This window comes from Drosophila biarmipes, chromosome 2R (genome assembly GCF_025231255.1).
Source record: "Drosophila biarmipes strain raj3 chromosome 2R, RU_DBia_V1.1, whole genome shotgun sequence".
NCBI classification, from domain to species: Eukaryota; Metazoa; Arthropoda; class Insecta; order Diptera; family Drosophilidae; genus Drosophila; species Drosophila biarmipes.
In genome coordinates this window covers 22,482,141-22,502,780 of record NC_066615.1, presented here as the reverse complement: position 1 = coordinate 22,502,780, position 20,640 = coordinate 22,482,141, and the positions used below count along the sequence as shown (strand labels likewise).

The 20,640-nt window shown below is 43.5% G+C and overlaps 1 protein-coding gene across 2 annotated transcripts in view; it reads right to left on the bottom strand.

The window, feature by feature from the left end:
- The window catches only part of LOC108022676 (uncharacterized), an 85,031-nt gene that overhangs the window by 49,196 nt on the left and 15,195 nt on the right, over positions 1–20,640 (bottom strand). The window contains exons 1-2 of one of the 2 annotated variants that reach the window (XM_050888104.1): positions 15,600–15,684; positions 14,851–14,905 (exon numbers count right to left, since the gene is read on the bottom strand). The exons of the other annotated variant lie outside the window; for it this stretch is intronic. The gene's annotated coding sequence lies outside the window, so the exon portion shown is untranslated. Of the gene's footprint in view, positions 1–14,850; positions 14,906–15,599; positions 15,685–20,640 lie in introns of those variants that run through there. 2 annotated transcript variants of the gene reach the window in all.

Here is a 20,640-nt window from a genome sequence, read left to right as displayed (position 1 = left end):
TTGATTCAAGCACCTTGAAAATCATGGGTAGTAAGTAGATGTTAGCATAAGTACTAAGCGTTGAATGTGTAGTTTCAGCATGGAATATCGTGTTCTTTAGTAGCCAAATGAGCTTGCTTTAAAGCCCAGCCCCCATATCATTTCAGACCCACACAGTCTGCTTGCAAGTCCCGCATTTGCCAAGGCCTCGCCAAGAAAGGAAAACCTTGGCCATCATCAATTCCGCATAAAAAGCCAAGTGAATGAATTGAATGAGTGACTGGCTGACTGACTGACTGACACGACTGTCGTGGCTTCTCCCCTGGCGGATTTTATGCACTTTAGTTAACATAAACCCCGAGCGGCCGCCCTGGGTATATGTGCATATATATCTATATATATTTAACACTTGACTGCCCCGGCTGACACCTAACAAGAGCGCGGCCCCTCGCCCAGGAGCCATTGTATCGCACTCTGACAGGCAATCAACACAAATCGATCAAATCAACAGGCAGCCGAGGGCCCAGTCTTCTTAGCTCCTCCAGTCTTTTGTGGCCACAGCCAATTTGGGAAGCGGGTTCAAGATCCCCATACCCATTGCCAGAGCCAAGCCATCGCCGAGCCCGATCCCTGAGTGACAAACAGACAGCCGGGGAGAAATGCAAGACCAGGGGACACCAGTTGTCCGCGGACATTTTATGCCATTTTATACCCGCCTGCCGGAGACGCAGAGCCCCAGATCAAATAAATCAGCGTAAATTGCATGTGAAATTAATGCAAAAGCGGCGATCGCCTCCTCGGCCGCCCTATAAAGTGCATTTAATGAACGGAAAGTCGTATCGAGTGGCTTTTAAATCAAGTCTGCGATGCCCCCGGCCAGAATCATTCAGCGATGGTGTATTCTGGAATTAATGCGGCTCCCGAAAAATATATTACCATTTTAATTTGCATTTTTTGGGGAAAAAGCAGGGGTTAATTACAAATTGCTTTATCTTATCAATAACAACTCTGAGGAAACGCAGTTTTAAAAATATTTTATAAGCTTCGCAAAGAAATATATACATGTAAGGAAGATTTGTTCTTTATTTTATATATTATTTTATTTTATTTTCTATCCCTAGGATGTGATATTGAAAAAAAATTAATTTAAATCTCTCTGGCAGTGGGACCAAAACCAAAGACATTCCTCTGTCTGAGGCCTCCCAATCAGCTTTCTTCCTGAGAAATTCCTCAATTTGCGCCGCCTGAAAATAATTATTTCGGTTTTCCTCCTTTTTGGAATTTCAATTTTCGCTCTTTTTTCGCCCGTGGCGCTGATGAATGTTGCGTGCAACATGTTGCAGCAGGCTGTCCTGCCACCGCGCTTAATTTATTGTTCTCCCCGGCAGCCTGCGAGAAATGTTAATAAACATGTTTATTATGCGTTCAGTGACAAAAAGCGCAGACAGACAAAAACAATAATAACGAATAACGACTACCAGCAGCCAAGATTCCTCTGCCGAAAAATTCCCTTTTCCATAATTTAATATGAATTCTTTTTTGGTTGTTGGCCATGTCCTTTTGGTCTCGCGAGTTTTAAACGCACAAGCGTTTATTCCGACGGAATTTTGATGAAATTTATATGCGTACGTGCTCAAAATTAGCCAGACCAGATCAATCCTTTGCGAAACCCCCTGGCCTCCCTCTAGAGTACGTGCGTTGCGAATGCGCCTGCTTAAATTAGACTTTAAATTGGCTAAAAATGCGGCGTAGCAAAATGTGAACTGTGCCTGCTCGGCCTGAGATGAGCCAGGCAGACGGAGATGGTGATGGCGAGCCGGGAGATGACCATCTTGGGCCATCTCTGGCCCATCCATGCCATCCCCATCCTCCGCCCCATATCTCCGAATCGATCGTTCAATGGCTCATTGACTTTTGGTATGCGCCAAAGCCTTTCTTTTGAGCCTCACGTTCCTACTACGTTTCTCGGATTCCTGGCCTCCGATTCGGTTTGGGTTTGGGTTTTTCCATAGACCATGGACTGCAGCTCCTTGGCGGCTGTCACGGCATTTAGCGCACAGTTGCCGGGGCTAGAAACTGATTTATGTGGTTATGCGCGGCTCGTCGGTCGCTGGGCTCCGTCTTCCCACAGAATACTCATAAAGTCGCGGGCAGAAATCCGAATTTCGATGCGTGAGTGCGGCTTTTGGCCAGCCGCTAACAAAATTTGTAAGTGCTTTTGGTCACCGCAGGATAATGAATCGAAGCAGAAGCAGCCGCAGCTAAAATCAAGGGGGACACACATTGACTGGCGATTGACTTTATAATGGAGCTCGCATTGTTATAGAGCCAGCCGGAAAAGGCAGCTGAAATAATTGAAATTACTATACTCGTAAAGCATATACAGCAAAGGCAGTTAAGTTATGCCTTTTGTTTCGCTACTGACTAATGAGCAGAAAACCAAGAGGCTTATCCTATTATATATTATAATATATGATACTAATAATGCCTGGTGTATATCCTATGCTATGCTTTTATTAAAGAATTTAATGAAGTTATAACAGTCTAAGTTAGGGATTGTCCATATTGCATCATTTACCTGTAATAGGTGAAACCGACTGCTCAGGAGCTTTCCCATAAGTACCCAAGTCACACTTTAACAAGTTAAAGCCATCGAAGCTCCCTGCCCAGCTCCTCGGGGAATCGACAGCCAGACTATCCCCCTCCACATCCTCGGCACACTCAAGCACACACTGTCCTTGTCCCTCAGTTTTTAATTTATGAGGGGAAATTTATTTAAATTAGGAACTCATTAGTTGTCGTTGTCGACGACGTCTGCGCAGGCTCTCCTCTTCCTCGGGAGCCAGTCCACCTTTGCTGGTGGGGCTTTTCCAGGGGGGTTTTCCAGCCCGGGATCGGGGATCTGGGAAAAGTTAGGTGGCAAAGGCGCCCTGAAGTACCATGAACTACTGTTTCGTGTTTATTTCTGTTTGCTGGGCCCCTGGACTTTATTACATTGTAAAGTTGCGTTCGTTCTGGCAGATTGAGTGAGCGACTTGACTGCAATTGAGTCATGTCCTGGCATAAATTCCATTCCATTTATAAGGATCTCGCCACTGTTTGACCGCCTCTCGAGGGACTTTAGAAGACCCAATCAAACATGTCATAAATAAAATTATGTAAGAAAAACCTAAACAAACACTTCAGGAAGGTTGGGGAAAAACCCTTGACAAGCTAAATGGAAATGGAAAGCGGAAAATGGAAAATCCTTCCGGGGGAGTAGAACCTTGAATGATGAATTAGCCGGGTCGAAGTTAAAGTGCCCGAAATACTAATTTTCAATTCAAATGCAAACAAAATAATGGAAAACAAGTGAAAAAGGCACAAGAGAACGGCAAACAAAACCCAAAAAACAAAGCGGCAAAAGGGAGAAGGCCAAAAGTTTTACAAACCGCAAAATTGTGGCGGTAAGAAAAGAATTTCCCCGCAACCCAAGGAAACAAAAAAGCGAAACATTTTTTTGGGGGGTGCTGTGGCACCCTCCCTGTGTCAAGGATACTCGTGTTGTTGCTGTTGTGGTTAGCCTGCTTGGCTTGAGTGTTTGCGATGGTCATAAAAAATTAAGCGCCGTTTCAATTGTGTGCTCCCATTCTGGTGTTGTACAACATCAAGTTTAACATAAATATTTGTTGGCTCGGCTTTAGTTTTCCCCTTTTTTCCAGCTCACTCTTTTTTTGGGGTTGCTTAGTTGGTCAAAAAAATGAGGCAATTTGTAGGCCACCTTTTTCTGCAGCAGTTAGGTGGGGCTTGAAAAGGAAAGTTCTAAAGGTAAAAACAACTCAGAGATTGTCGCAGGATAGATATGTAAGTCGTTGGAGAAAAAATCATAATCTTTAAAAGAAAATAATGGATTGTAAATTCCATCTCAGGCTCTCTCCGAGCTTAATTAATCGCGATTTGTTGACTTCAATTATGCGACTCTTGCCGCCCCAAAGACCCAGGTTCCATCGATTTGCTCAGACATCGGGTATATCCATTTCCCCCCAGAAAGGGGGCGTGTCCCGTGGTGCTGCCTATTTTGCATTTCAAATGCGCCGTCGCCGTGTCGGTTGTCTCGTCTACATCGTTGTCGCATTTACCGGGCTCCCGTGCCTGTGTCGTCAAATTGTGCGACATCTTTTCGAATTGTTTAGCTATTTTCGGTGCCCGAGCCGTGGAGACATTTGTGCGGTTTTCCCTGGTTTTCCCCGGTTTTCCCAGTTGTCGCCCGAGACGCCGCCACAAATTGCGAAAGCGGCACGTGACCGGCGAAACAGCCTCCGAGGAAAGCGGCATGGGGCCGAAGGTATTGCCGGGGAAAATCTGTCTGCCTCACTCGCCTCGTCACTCCGCCTATATCTTAGCCTACTTATTAGGCCTCATTTATTATAATATATGGTAATAATAATTTTATTAGATAAATTACCTGCAGGCGCAGCATTTGCCAAATGTTCTTCATGTGCTGTAACAGCTGCTGCGGCTTTATGTGGGGGAAAACGAGGTCTATAAAGCACATCCATATGGCCAAAGACAGAGTGTGTTTATCTTACGGCAGATATAGAAATTTGTATTCAAGTGGTGATTATTATCAAGAATTATTATTACACTTTGTGAAAACATTAAAGAACGGTTGCCTGAAGGGATGACATCTTAAAATTTTTTAAAAATGTTAAAGTGCAGTACTCAAAAGGGAGATGAAAAGTTGTAAAAACGTATACCATCTTTAAGTTTCATGGCAACTTTAAAGAACGGTTCCCGAAAAAGGTCTGCCTACGAACCCTCTTTGAACTAATTGAAAGGCCGCAAGCAGACTTCCCCTTCATTTCACAGCGACTTGAACTCATTCTTTGGCTCAAATCATCTATCACCCGATTAGGAGCTGCAGCCCCCATTTTTTGTATTCCCCAGAGGCGGAAAATTAGGCAAACAATGGCCCGAAGAAGTCGAAATGGGAGTCGAAAGAAGCGCACACCAAAATTGGCAAGGCGGGCACAGGGCAAAATAAAGAAAGAGTAGGAGCCAAAGTTAAATGCTAAAACACAATTATGCCAGACTGTGTGAGTATATACATGTAGGTAGGATTAACTTCAAAGGCCGCCTTTGACGGCTGGAAAAGCGCTCGAGCAGGAAACTAAGCCAACGAGAAGTGGAGAGGCGGCAGTCGGAAAAGTAAATTCCAGCCGGCTCGCTAAAGTAGGCGAATTAATTCAGCCAGGCAGAAGTAATATATACACATGGAGGATCTGTGGCAAAGGACACACATCCACTGCATAATAAGAGGAAAGCCCTGCGGAAGGTGGCAACAAAGTCGACCTGCCGACCAAACAATTGGTTTTCCTCCTCTCCTGCGATTATGCCGGGCAGATTAGTTTTGGGTCAATAGCGGGCTGGCCGCTCAGGAAAATCAATAGATTATTACCTATACTTTATTAGAAGATGAGAAGACGGAGCTTACTTCTGCAGTAAGCCTTCGCTTTCAGATGTTGAAGCTCATAAGGTACTCATAAGGTACCTCATAAGGTACTAAAACTAGTCCCTATTAAATGTACAAAAAGAGTTTAGGCTACTCAATAGGTTAAGAATTTAAACCTTTATAAATTCATAGTTAAAGAATTACATCCCTAAACCTAACACTTTGTTAGCTCGTATGATTAAATTTAAGCCAAATAAACCCATTAGCAACCCAGAAAATGAACTCTCCTATCTGCAAACTGTTTAAATCACTTTTAATCTGATGGAAACTAATCTGCTAATTAACTATTGGCTCTTCTTCGTAGAACCATCATTCAATCAATGCAACCCACAGGAAAGGCAGCCCAAGAGTGGGTAAAAGTTGGATTCGGATCCCAGATCCGGGGGAGCACCATGGGAAGGGGTCTCGCAGAGAAACACCCACAGAGGACGATTTGCCAGCGCTGATTAGGGGATTTGTTAATGCGCTTTTAATACACGAACCCCTTCTTCTGTCCCACCCCGCCCTCCGCCTACTGTTCGGTGCTATCGGAAAATCAGCGAAACTACTTACTACCGGCAAAAGCTTAACCCCTCGCTGGGCGGACTGGTTGAACGAGCCCCGCCGCCGACGACAGTACAATTAATTATAAAAATTCGCTACAATTTATTTGCGTTGTCGTTTTTATTTATGAACGGCCCGGGAAGGAGCATGGTCGCCTTCTTTATCCGCAGCACTTTAGCCTAATTATGTTCGATTGTTTCCATTGTTCACGCACCTTCCGCTCGCGATCGCAATCAGTGAGTCACAGAGGGGTCCCAAAGGGAGCGACGGAACCGGGCCTTATAGACGGGGCCTGCTGCATGCCACACCGAACTGGAGCCCCGACGATCGCATTTGGCATTGTGGTCGTGCTCCACGCCGGGTGCCATTGTTGTGCTGGGTGTGTTCCTGCTTCGGGTCTGGGCTTTGGTTTGTGTTTGGGCTCGCTTCGGTCTCTTTGTCGCTCGTTGGCGTCGGCGTGTGTTTAAATTATATGCTTTTAAAAAACGTTTAAGGATTAATTGGATTATATCGTTTTTTGGGTTCGGGTTTCCTACTCTCCGGTTGGTTCTGTTCCCTCTGTTTTTTAATGCATTTTGAATGTAGTTTAGGAGGTATTTGGGGTATTTAAAATGAGACTAATGGGGCGACATGTTGCTGCTTTGGGATCGAAGATAAGCGAGATTAAGCGATCAATTTAGGATGGGTTTCGCTTCTAGGGTTCTACATTACAATTAAATGGGGAAACTGAACCTAGTGATAAAACAAAAATAAAATAAATACGTTTTTTAGTGATATATCAAATATATGACCATAAGAGGTCCCTTAATATTAAAGCTCATTTTAAGCCCATTTAAGCCCATTCATGCAGCCTAACATTTCCATCAGGAAAACAAAGCGCTTCGAAGACGTTATTTATGATGCCATTTCGACCACAATTGATACCGATCTCGGCCAGGGTTTATAACTCTCGGAGAACCGCCGAGTCGGGAACTGTAAAAATCAATTACAAACCCAAACAGACACTTACCATAAATAATAAGCCATGGAAAGGCGAAAGAAAAGGCCGGCTCAGCCCTATATTTCTGTGGATTTCCCCGTCCGTCCTCCATCCTCTGCGATAGAAATCTTTACGAGGCAGCAACAAAACCATTCGGTGGTGCCGGGGCACAATCAAACAAAGTAGCCGGAGGAATGGTGAAGGGTGAGGGGAGGCATTTTGGACCACGAGGAACCCGCACATTTTTGATTGCATTTTGATCGACGGCAAACAAGAAAAACAGGGCTAACGATGCGTTTGTGTCTGGTTTCTGTGGCTTATGGAGTCGTAAGAAAAGAAACGCTCAAACCAAAACGAAATCAAAACCAACCGAAACCATAGCCAAAACCCAAGCCGAAAAGCGTAACCAAAGCTCAGCAAAGATGGAATTCATAAACCGAAACCGAATCGAGGGGAAGTCTGTGGGGGGAATAGGCCTAATCAGATAAAACAGGCTTTGCATAAGCCAAAAAACACAATTTATACAGTGGGTGCTGGGAAAATATTTAAAGGAAAGTAATATACATACTTATTAAAATGTTGAAAACGGAAAACATAAAATGTGCGGCTGTTAAAGGCTGAAAATGATCAAAATCACTTACAAAAGTTTTATTTTATATAAAATGTGTTAAAAGTTATTTGTTAATTTACCAAAGGAGTTCATCTTTAAAGGGCTGCCACACTTTAAATATCCCCGCAACCCCCAAATTCGTTTTCCATTCCAGATTTGCCCACTGTAAACTCTGGTCAAATCGATCCATTGAACAGCTTTTACCATTTGGCCAGGCTTTATCTGTCTACCTGCTGGCCAAAATCGAAATAAAAAGCGGGACCCCGACCCAGCCTAACCAAATGATTTGTGCGCATATTTCATCGTCGTCTCTCAATCTTTTCCTCGGCAGCAGCAAAACTTAATGCATTTCTATGAAAAAAGTCCAACTCGAGACGGACAAACTAAGCCAGGCCAGCGATTCGATTCATTTCATTTTGAATTTGCTACGCATTTTCCTCGACTCGGACTCGGACTCGGATTCGAGCTCAGACTAAGACTCTCTTCCATTTCTGATTTAAATTTGCATTTATATTAGGTCGGGGTGAAAGGGGAGGGCGTGGCCGTAGCTGGGCCCAATTGATTGATTCGATTATGGTTTCAGGTTTGGTTTAACTATGGGAGTATTTATGGTTGGGCCTAATCGAAAATGATAATCAGAAAAGCATCTTTGGTAATTATAGAGTAAATAATAATAGATTACTTTCTTCCAAGAGTAAAACGGCATCGTCCGAATAGTCCCAGGCAAGTTATGCAGCAAACCTCATCAGAGATGAAGACGCTGCTCACATTTTAAAGACTTTTCGCCACGGCTCATCATCATTAATGCACAATATTTATTTCCATATACCAGCGCGGCAAAAGGAGGAGTCATATATGTAGGATTTCTTTGATTATCATTTCGGGAAATCTCCCTGGGCTGCGAGGAGTACGTGCCATAATTTTTCATGCCTCGTGAGCGCGATGATCCTCATCAGACGTCAGACGGCTTGAAATTGCCATTGTAATCGACACATCTCGAAAAGCAGAGGGAAGTGGGGCGACTCCAGCTCAAGTCAGAAACTCCGACTCAGAAAAACTCATCCTCAATTGCTGCCCACGGGTATCTGCGAGTATATGTATCTGAACGATTCCCTGGGCCTTATCAAAGTTTAATAATCTGACATTTTGAGTTTAAATGAGTCGTCGGCTGGGAGAGTGCCCCAATCGCCTGGCATTTAATATGCCGCTTAGGCCGTTGATCCGACTGCGGCTTGACACATTTGTGGGCCGACTCAGTGACAGAGCGACAGATCGATGGAGAGGCGATTTATGGACTCTGTGAGCGACAGGAAACCATAACCATGACGCTTTCTTCAACTCCACTTGAACTCTGACCCATTTAGAGGACGCTCGGGCAGGGGAAAGCCTGTAATCCGACTTCCTTCGGGCCTTCATTTACTTCCAGTTCCCAGTTCCCTGCGCCCCTGAAAAGTCGCTCCCCAACTGGGAAAATATGCAAATGAATGCGTATTATTATACACCAGGGCCTGCCTGCCCACCTCAGAGAGCGGGAAGGAAAAAGAGCGCTCAAAATAATCAAAACGAAACCTATAATTTGTTTTAACAAGTGAAACGCCCCGAGTTTCATAATTTACCCCCGGCACATATTGAAATGAATCGAGCGACAAGCGCCACACGAAAATGTCGGAAAATCGGGGGGAGGCGGAAAAATTTGCATTTCTGCTTCGGACTTTTCGGTCTTTAGGTCTTTGAAGTGTTTCCGTTCAACCAGAAATCAGACAAGAGGAGCATCTCCCACTGGGGCAAAGAATCTGGCCAAGACTGACCCCGAAAGTCGGTCACAATTGCCGGTCTAGACTGTAGGGTATCAGGTATCACAAAAGCGGGCCCAAGTTGCCTGGAAAACGAGGCGGTGGGCGTGGCCCTTCTGCGGGGGTGTGTCAACCGAGTGTAATTAGTGTTTCAATGCTACAATTTTTCCTCTTTTGGGCGGGGTTGTTGAAGGTAAATAAATGGCAGTATTCAATTGAAAGGAAAAGAACAAGTAAGGACCGTAGACTCCAAATACATATTTAATTCGGAAGGTGGAATTATAGGGCTATTTTAGAATTCAAGAAAATTTCAGGAATGGACTTTTGAATTAAGTATATTATACCTTAAAAATGAAACCCTTAGTTAATTTTTACCAAAAATAGTAAATTTACCGTTTATTTTAGGAATAAAATTCATAAGAATGTTACTTGAAACAAAACAGTTTTAGTTGTGATTCAAAGTCCGTTCATTAAGTTAAAAACGAATACAAACCTAGAACTAAAAACAAAACCTGTGTTCACTGACCATCAATTTGCTGAAAAAAGTCACGAAAAAGCCAATGCAATCGTATTTTCCCCTTCCTACTCCTGCTAAACTTCACAACCGCCACTCCTGCTATTCACGGATAAAACCCCCCTTCGTGCGCCAAGTTATCAAATGGCAACCATAAAACTTCAAAAGCTCCTCGGCTCAACGTGAATTGGGCCGGCCGAAACATGCAAATTTGTGCGATGTATCGAATAAAGGGCCTCAGCTGTTGGATGGTCTTTCATGACCCCAGTTCCCCTGCTTTTTCCGCTTTCCCCTGCTTTCCTGTTTCCACATTGCCACATTTTTTAATTCTGTTGTGCGGAAAAGCGCTTGCACACGGCCAAGAGCGAGGACAATGGAAAGGCGAAACCGCACCTAAACACATTTGGCAATTAAGCCAAAGCCAGGCAGGGGAAATGTGGACGGGGCCAGGAGCACTCGGGGGAACCGGAGGATACTGGGGATACAGGAGCCGACACCGAGAAACAGGAGCAGGATGCCAGGACATTGAACAGGCTGCCGCTCGCTTTCCTTTGCCGGCTGGCAACCGCACGACAGGGCTCAGACACATGAGCTGGATCGCTTGATATATGGCAGAGCTAAATGCCGGCGAGCTGGGAACGAACCCGAAGCTGTCACGACACTGAGAGAAATCGGGAAACAATAAATGCTCATATGCTTTTGGGAATATAATAAGATTATAATGTCAACAAGGCACCAATACGCCATCATAAAGTAAGGTCTCTTTAAATTAGTTAATTTTTTTTTTGATTTTATGTTTGTAAATTCTTATACAATGTATTATATTCTATTTGCATACTTTTGGTAAATTTTTAAAAATAAAATTATTTATTGGTTTCTCCTAAAAAAGTGAGCAACAGAAGAACAAACATTTTAAAAAATAAACCATACTGACATTTTATAGTATAAAAGAATGATCGTAAAATATTAACTATAAATAGTTAGTATACATTTTGCACAATATAATACTTTCTTAAAATGTTTTTATGATTTCTATTATTTTTCTGAGTGTATACCAGCCGAACGCTGTTTAGAAAACTTGAAATGGGCGGCAGATAAAAATGTAGCGCTGAAAACGCTTCAGGGGGACAACATGAGGACCTCCCCCGGCCTTCGCCCACCGCCACCCACTACACCCACCCACCCACTGGAACCCCCCGCCATTTACTCCCTGGCTCCTTGTTCGAACATGGCGTTATTTATGCGGGCTCTTTGGGCGGCGGGGCAGGGAAATTAGTGGGTGGGTGCCGAGACCGTGTAATTTGTGGAAAACGAGAGGGAGAGTAAGGGAATTATATGGCACTTGAACCTGAAAATTATTTACTCATGGAAACGATACACAGGAAGAAAAACGGCGGAGGGGCAGCACACTGGAGTGGCGATCCCAAAAAAATGGCAACTATTAAATACGCGCCCTAGACATTGGGTGTATCTTTTTTATCGCCAGCTCTATACTTCTAATGCTGCCTCTGGTTTTCCTCCGAAGTGTGAGAAGTTTTTTCATTACACTGTCTGCCGAAGTTCGGATGGGGATTTTGGAGCATGTCCAGGACTCTCAAGTGGCGCCCTTGCGTGCCATTTAAATGAAGCTGTTGTGCTTTTCCCTGTTTTTCTTTATTTTCCGAGTGGGGAGCCCGGCGTTCTTTTTCTATTTTCGTTGTCTGTGCTGTCTGGTATTTAATTTAAAATTGTTTTTTATGTCCGTCTGCATGCGCTGCAAACTTTGGCGTTCATAGTTTCCATGGCAATTGGGCAGGGCTCTACTTTTTTCGTGGGTTTTTATTTAAATTGAAACTGATGTATGCATGCGTACTCGTATGAGCAGAAAATGCGCAATTTTAATTGATTTGTCGGGCATTTTTTTGGATAGTTGGTTAACCAACAGGATGTTAATAGGCAATAATGGTAAGCGGAAGAAATTACAGTACTTTTTGTTAACCAATTTAAAGGCCATGAATACCCTACAAATTTTAGAAATATTTCCCATATTTTTATCAAAAGTATATGCCCTATTAGAGGGTATCACAAAGGATGACTAAAAGCCCAAATAAACAAACTACAGAACAAAGGCAAACAGAGGGGGAGAAATATGGATAATATGGCAAAGGCAGGTGATGAATTAGCAGGGTAGCTACGTGATAAACGCGACAATTTCGTGCCATAAACAAATTAATCGACAATTGCACAAAAAACGAACGAGAGGGACGGGAATAAAACATTAGATAGAGATAGGGAGCACACAAACGGGGTGGCAGGCGAAAGGAGCACATCAAAATGGCCATAATAAATGATTAAATAAGCGTAATTATCACCTTTCCACCGAAGGATCCTCCGAACCCGTGGCCCAGGACCCCCACTGCTGTGCAGCATTAAAGCAAATTTTATTACTTTAATTACTTTATTTACATTTCGCCAAATGGCTGACACGAAACGCCAAAGCAGCGGAAATCAACATAAGGACACACACACACAACAAAGGCGCCGGAAAAGGAAACAAAAATGACTCCATTTTGCGGAATGGGGAGAAAGTAATGAGTGTGTGTGTGTTTGGCGTACTATGGCCGTGGCGATTTGCGGCTGATGAGCGGCGACATGCAAAGCCACTAAAGTGGAGTGGGCCGGGTGTAACGCTACATTAGCGTAGTCATAATTTAATTAAGACTCCACTGTACACGTAAACGCAGTAAGCAGGCTTTGTTAGCCAGGCTAATGACTTTGGCCAAAAGGAATCAAAGGAGCCAACATGCCCACAGAGAGTTTGCGGGGTGTTTTCGATGCGGAGAAAAATCTGGAGAATCACACGAAGGTGGTACTTGGCTTTACTACACTACATTTCTTAATGGAACTCATGTTTTAGAACTCCTACTGCTGCCTATTGTAATTTCGCAGATTTATTTGTGTACATTTTAAGTATTTTTTATGAATCATATCATATAATCCATTCCTTACAGAAATTACGAGTTCAATTTGGGATTTTATTTATACTTAAGCAACTTTTGCATCATCATTTAACATAGAATACTATCATTTTTCATAGCATCACTCATACAGAGTTCTTCATTACCTCTTAGACCTAATTTTCCAAATCCCTTAACAAGGTCGAGCCTTTCAATTTTCGATACATTTCAATTAAGCTGAGCTAATTAGTTTGTATAAATATTTAAGCTTTTGGCAGTTCAATTGGGCTTAGGTATATCCGGGGTCTAAAAATCAAAGGAAAAGCGGAAACGAGTTCGGCGAAAATCCCCAATCAGAATCCTTTTCCCACCTCCAACTTCCACCTCGGCGAGACTGAAACGCCTCTTGAAAGAAAGGAAATCTCTGCGGAGGTTGGGAAAAATGTGAGAGAAGGGGGAAACTGCAAATTAGTTCCACACGCATGTACTAAACGCGTTTTAAATGCGCTCTTAAAGATCATTAACCATTAACCAAGCCATCGTGATGCGATGTTGATGAGCCAAAAACAGGTGGCGGCAGACTATCTTCCTCAGCCAAATTGGTTTTTGTCCGACGGCTTTCGGCCTTTGATGTTTTATTGATGATTTGAGTAATTAGAGAACCGAGCAAAAAGTGGAGAAGAGCTGGGAACTATGCAAAATGGTTGTATAATCACTAGTTGGAGTTCGATTTGTATTTGATAGTCTGCAAATCACCCAAAAAAATATGTATAATCGAACCCATATGGAAGCCAAATCAGTTTTAATTTGATATTTTGAACAGCAATTAGGATTTCAGATGCTGTTATTATCAGCCGAAATAATTCATTAAAAGTTCCGCAAGCACTTTCTGCTTTGGTCAAAACAGTCTAAATTGGAATTAATTTAATTACGATTTAATGACAGCAATTATCACTTCCATCCGACAATAAAATGTCAACACTTCCAAACGATTTCAAAAAACTGACAGCAATATTGACTGTGGAGAACGAGTTTAGTGGACCATTTTCCTTGATGTTATTAGCACATTTATAGATTTTACCCCTTTCATTTCATTCAAATAAGTATTTAATTAGACATCAATGCAATCAACAAAATTGTTGACATTCCGGGCTTTTCCCGCAAACGACAAAGAATATTAATGTGAATATTTCGGTGGCCTTAGTTTTGCGTCAAAAAGCGAATAATGAATCACAATCTGCATTTTTGGAATGTTTTGTGCATAATTTGCCATTAGAATGATTATCGAATTTCGGATTCGGAATCCACTGATTTTCCCCCCTTATTTATGAATAATTTATGGAAATTCCTAACCTTTTCCACGAACGGAATAAGCCAAATCTTTTTGTTCGCTGCGCTCATGTGGCATTGTTTAAATGCATAAATATTTTGGCCACATGCAACATTCAGGGCCCACCCCTTTCTTCCGATTTTCCCGCTGTTTGGCAACAATTTTCAATTAACAATTATTCAGACAGTGGCTGCCCTTTGGAGGGGTTAAGTATGGGGGTCTCGAGCCTGATTTTGACATCGGCAAATTGAAATGTAATTGTTTTTGCCAGGTCCTCGATTGTCTGCCGGAGCGGAGCCCTTGACCCCCGCCCCTGGCAGCCGACCCCCCTGCGGACGCCTCTGGCTCATGCTGTTAATGATGCAGCCGCAAAATGCCGATTGCATATGCTGTCACTCCCATGGGAGGCGAAGGAAAATAAAACCAGATAGATGGGGAAAGGCGGGAAAATGGGAAAATCGGGGGCGCCAACGCAGACATCAAAGGCGCATTTAAAATCCGAAACATATTTGAAAATTGCATGGCAATGAATTGGAAATTGAATAGCATTTCCATAAGCGGAATGCATCCGATATTGATTGCAGGGAACATGGGTTTTCCTGCCCATTTGTTTGTTTTGCCATTTTCGCGGCATTAGCCAAGCATTGGGATTGGGTTTTCGATGGCTTAACTTACGTGGGATGTGTATTCGAATGTGCGGATATGGCTAGCAAAATCCAAATAAGCTCACCTGCAACGAAAAATTATAAAAATTGGGTTAATAATTGTGTTTAGTCTACTATAATATGTTGTAGATTAGTAAGGCAAATATATTTTCAAGCTATGTCATCCTCTTTTTAAAGTTTAGAAACATTCTGAGCCCGCTTTCACACAATTTTTAAACACTTTAGGCAGCTGGTAACTTCATGCTTGACTTTCATTTGTTCCAGCGACCTTTCTCCACCCGGAGCAGCCCACATATGCTGTCATAAATCAACGCGATGTATATCGCCGCATAAGTGACCACACTTGATTCAACAAAAAGTAGGCACACACCCTTGTGACCTGTTTGGGTTACCATGTGTGCCATATGCTCCAGCCACACCCCCGAGGGTCAAAGGGCACCCTTGGCACGGGCACACGAAAATGCATTTAATTATCGCACCTAATTTCAATTAAAGTCGAGAAATACGTGGGCAATTTGTAATAATTTTTGGGTTCTTCCTGCAGGACGAAAGTCAACGAAAAATGTGGCAAATAAGTCAACGAGGTGGGGAAATGTCGGCCTAGTGCTTCCAGGTGAGTGCACATTATTCATTACCCAAAACACACCCCTCAAACGGGCGAGGGAATTCCATATGTGGGAGGATTGTATTATCCCTTGCGTGGGGGAACCCCCGGAACACTCCATCTGTGCCCTTTTTAAGTATTATTAATTGTCTTACATGCTTGTGCCTAGCCGCAGGATATGTTTTCCAGAGGGAGAACCTGTTTATCATTACATCTTTTTGGCTTCGATAAGAATACAATTTGAACTCATATTCATTGCCTGCTTAAAGCGTGTTTTTAAAATTATGCAAATGGATTCACCCAAAGTGTGCATGAAAGTTAAGGTTTCCAGTCCCTTCTATTTATTTTAATTCCTCGCACCTCCAGTTCCTGCCCTTCCTTTGTCCTCTCTACGACACCGCCCAAAATTATGACAGAGTGTGCCCGAGAGGCAGGGAAAACTTGAACTTTCCAATCGAAAACCAAAACGACAAAGTCGTGTCCAAAGTGAAAAAAGCCCGGGGCAAACCGACGGAGCAATTGCTTTGGAGCTGCTGGAAAAAGTCAAGAGCCAGAAAAACAAAGCTCAGGAGAAGGAAAGGTTCGTCTTCGAGCCAAACTGAGGCCCAGAGCAATGTGACTGCGATTTACTGGTTCAATTAGCTGGCGGAGGATGACGTCTTCGACTCTTTCGGTTTTATTCCTGCCCCAAAGCCCCGGGACCTACTCGATTTTTTCGAGTGTGGGGGCTATAATTTGCGGAATTTATGCATGCAACCAATGTCGGTCAAGATTACTGGAAATCTTCGCATCGATTGCCGCCGCTGCAGGCCATAACTTAAAGTTTTTATTCCGATCCGAGACAGCCAGGGGTTCTCTCAACGCCCGTCGAGAATGCTACCATAAATTTGGACATCCAATGGTCACAATTAACTATCGCCGCCACGATCCGCGGCCCCCATCTGGTGTTGTGACATCTCCTAAGTGGACACAACTTTGTGGGACCACGAAGTTATGGGAACTTGTTAAACCGGCCGAGCCCCATCCTATAGAGTCGGTGCGTTTTGGCCGATAATATATGTCGTGCGCTTTCCAATTACACACATGCTGACGCATTCTCATTTAGATTGCGCAGACCTTTGTCCCGCTAATGTCTTCATTTTGAATATCAAGTGGGTTCAGGCGAGGCTGGGGGTCTGAAAGGGGGCTGTTATACAGAGCTGGGGATTAGAGAAGATCGGGCTTAATCGTGGGTAAGCAGCACATTTGTAGGCTTTTTAAAATATTTCAAAATTTACATGTACCATGATAGCAAGTGGAAGTGGCTTGAAGTGTTCTATAGATTTACATATTTTGGATTAGGCATTCCTCACTTTAAAATGCACCACAAGCCGAGCTTAATTTGTAGTGGAATATAAATACTCTGAAAAAGTACCAAATTCCCCTATTAAATTGCACCATTGCAGGTGCTTAAACCCTGCACTTCCATAGCAATTTAACCTCTTCAGTGCACTCCAACCTCCTTTTAAGCCACTCAAAGGCTCCGAGTTACATCAGATGACTAAACTAATCCCTGTGACACCTGGAACAACTGCCGTGTCCATCTCCGTCAGACTTAATTAGTTATGCAAAGCAGTTGCTGGGCCAGTGCTCGGTGTGCGAGGAATGTCACCGGCTGCCTTCATGATTTGTCACACGCAATAAATTATGCAATTTCGGATGCCAAAAAATGGAGATGAAGATAAAGTCGTTGCGTGCCATTGCTCAATCACCATCATCATCATCGTCCACGGCAGAGGACGTCCCCAAGAAGTGGGCTGCGGATGGTCCATGGCAAATGGGAACGGGAATGGGATGATGATGGGAACTTTTATGCTCACTTTTGCCTGGTAAATGCCCACTGACATGTCTCTGCCCGCTGTATAAATAAGTAAACACTATAGCTGGCACACAAAAGTTGACTTTTTATGTTGATTATAATGCTGATGAACCTGGAATTATCACATGTTGTTTGATGGACTGCAGACACGCACAGTGGCGAAGTATTTACACATAGTTGTATATATTTATAAGGCAGTCGGAGGCGACAGAAGTCAACTCAAGTCAAGCGTGGAGGCTGTCTCCTTCCCTATTCACTGGCCGTCTCTTTCGACGAGTTGATAATCCGCCTGACACTTTGATGAAATGCTCTCTCCGCCTTATTTATGCTGGCATTGATAAATAGTCACAAGTGACAAACAACAGAAGTTCTGACCCCCCGGAACCGAAGGGCCCCACCGCTAGATGTCGCCACAGTGCAGCCGCCCTATCGCCGGGGCCTCTTTTGACTTTCCGCTGTTGTTCAACGTGCTCTACATACTCGGACATTGATTAATTTCATAGTTAATTTGTCAGCATTAATCAGTATTAGCTTAAATGGACATCAACACGTCTCTGGGCCGTTCCTTCCTCTCAATTGTTTTGTTCTCTTTCGTTTGTTGTATTAATTAGATTTACTTCTGGCTCAGATCAAGTTCTCTTCTGGGATTATTGGGGACATGGGCCATGCTTAGCTCAATTAATTGCCACAGATCCGGGTAGATAAGCGAGTGATTAGCCTGGGTTAGGGAAGAGCAAGAAAAAGGTGTTTTTAAGCTTATAATTCCCAATTAGTTGAGGCAGCAAGTAACCTGTTTTTTTTCTAGGATAAGACTGATGGATGCCTAAATCCTGTATCGAACCCAACCGTCAACATAATACACACAGAATTTCTAAGGAATGGTAATTAGTGGGCTAATATAAACTTGCAAGTAGTACTATTAAAGTACAGTCCCCACAAAGGCCCAAAAAAAACTACCGACTACTTGACAACCCTGTGGACTAGGCGAAACAGGGTTGCCCCATTTCCCGCGTTTGCGTGCGTGTGTGCGTGACTCTTTGGGGCTGCAAAAAATGTTTGCCAGAGCCCAGCTTGCCCACACACACCCAAACAAACACCGTCTGAGGAAAGTCGCCGAGCGGTTAAAGCACGTTTATGGGTTAAACAGAGCAGAGCAAACATTTGCGACGGCGGCAGAGTTTCCCACCTCGCCCGACTTTCCGCTTTGCGACCTTTCCCCACCTTTCCCAACCTTTCTACTGAAAAGGCGCCTGCACTTAGGCGTTGTAATGGCCACAAACACATGCGGCGAACTAATGCAACGCGGCGAATTCAAGTGCCGAGCGTACACGGCGGTAAACATGCTAAGCGGTTTTTCTGCCCACCTTTCAAAGGGTTCTTGCTGGAAGGAAGAGCGTGGAAAAGCCGGGAAAGTCGAGGAAAGGCGGCGGAAGGGCGGCAAAGTCAACGGTAAAAGTGTTTGCCCAAAGCTCTGGTTAACAAAAAAACGAAGCAAGCGAAGACGAAGTGCAAAGAGGCGAAGACAAGGCGTCCAGGATAAAAGTGCTAACACTTCAGGTACACTGAAAAACTTTATGTAGTATATCAACAAAATATGGGTAAAGCAGAATAAAGCTTAAGAAGAATGGTATGATATCATAATGGTATACAAATACTAAGTACCCAAAGAACACCACTCTTTTTATGAGTAAAAAAAGAAGACGATACAAGCAATACTATGATGATATCGCAGGTAGATATGTGATACAGTATTTAAGATCTTTTCTTTCATTTCACGGTTTTACGTACTGATTATATTGAACTCTTTCTTTCCAAAATCTAGAACCATTTTATGTTATAAACTATATATTTATGACTATGATCATTTTTCCTCATGTAGTTTTAGAGGCCCGCTTCTGGGATCTGGGATCCGGGGGCTACCTATCCTGTGTGCCCAATTGCGGTTAACGAAACTGTCCCAGCTCACTGGCTCCTTGGGATCTGGCCCGCATACCCCCACCTCCTGAAGGCAGCTTCTCCTTCGGCCCATGTCGTCCTGTCCAATTGACGGCTACTTGACATTTGGCGCTGCTGCCTCGGCTTTTGTTTCCCTTTGCTGTTCCTGCTGTTTGCACAGCCCACACTCAAAAGAAGGAGAGGGGTGGAGGCCAAGAGAAAGAGACGGGTGGAGGGGCGTCGGCCAAATGGACTAGAGTAAACACTTCCTTCTGAAAGTCCATGCCCCTTCCACACCTCTTCCCGCAGCCTGCAAAAATATTATTTTAGCGTGTGAAAAGTGTAAAGTGCTATAATGTTTGGAAAATATATAACAGTTCCCCCAGTCGCGCACACAGAGACACATAGTGTGCCATAGTACAGCGACTTGGACGTTCAACGACCGCACCACGCCCCTTTTCCGCCCCTTTTCCTCCCACTTTCCACCCACCGACATGTCGAGTTGACTTGACTTGTTAGCGAGTGAGTGGAAATGCGAAAAAGTGTGAGTGAAAATGTTATTCCTCATTTTGTTTGATTTAAGCTGATCAAGTGTTGCACTTGCTTTTATGGCCAGCGGTACTAGATTTCTTCTTCTTCGGCTTCTATTGTTTACACTCGAGATGGCTAAGTGCAAGCAACAGGAGGAGGAGCCTTACTTTGATGGGATCAAGTAGAAAATAAAAGGAGCGACGCTGAGTGGTTCATGAAAGGTCCAACAGAAGTTGGGGTTTCCAGCATACCATTCCTAATGATTTTCGGGATAAAGATTCGACTAACTACAACGCATGATATAGGTTTCCCCACTAATCCCCTTACTAGCTAAGCACTAAATCAAATCAATTTTCTACACACAATGCTGTAGTGCAACCAATGGTTTCCCCGCAGCGTGTGAACTTTTTTAGGAGTCAGTGTGGGATTTTACGATCAATTTCCGTTGCAGAACAAGCCTATAAAAGAGAAACTGTTTGAAGCGGAGGTGGGGATCGGAAACAGGAGATTCGTGTATAGGGTGGCAGCCAGACGAAACCACTAAATATGGAACATTAAAAACCATAAATATTAATACATAAAAATAGTCATAAACCGAACTAAAGAACTCCCAACAACTGTAGCAACCACAGAAAAAGAGATGAGTATTAGAATTACAATGAAAATCCGTTTAGGGGGAAATTAATTTCCAGCGAGCAGCGGGGAAAACAGCTGGAAATCAATGGGAGCTAAACAAAGCAACTTCCAAAAACGAACAAGAAAATGCCACCCAACGTCAGACACACACACACGCACGAACATTTAGTCGGGAAATGGGAAAGGGGAAGGGGCAAAAGGTGTTGGCGGGGGAAAATCAATTTCCAATGCTTTAT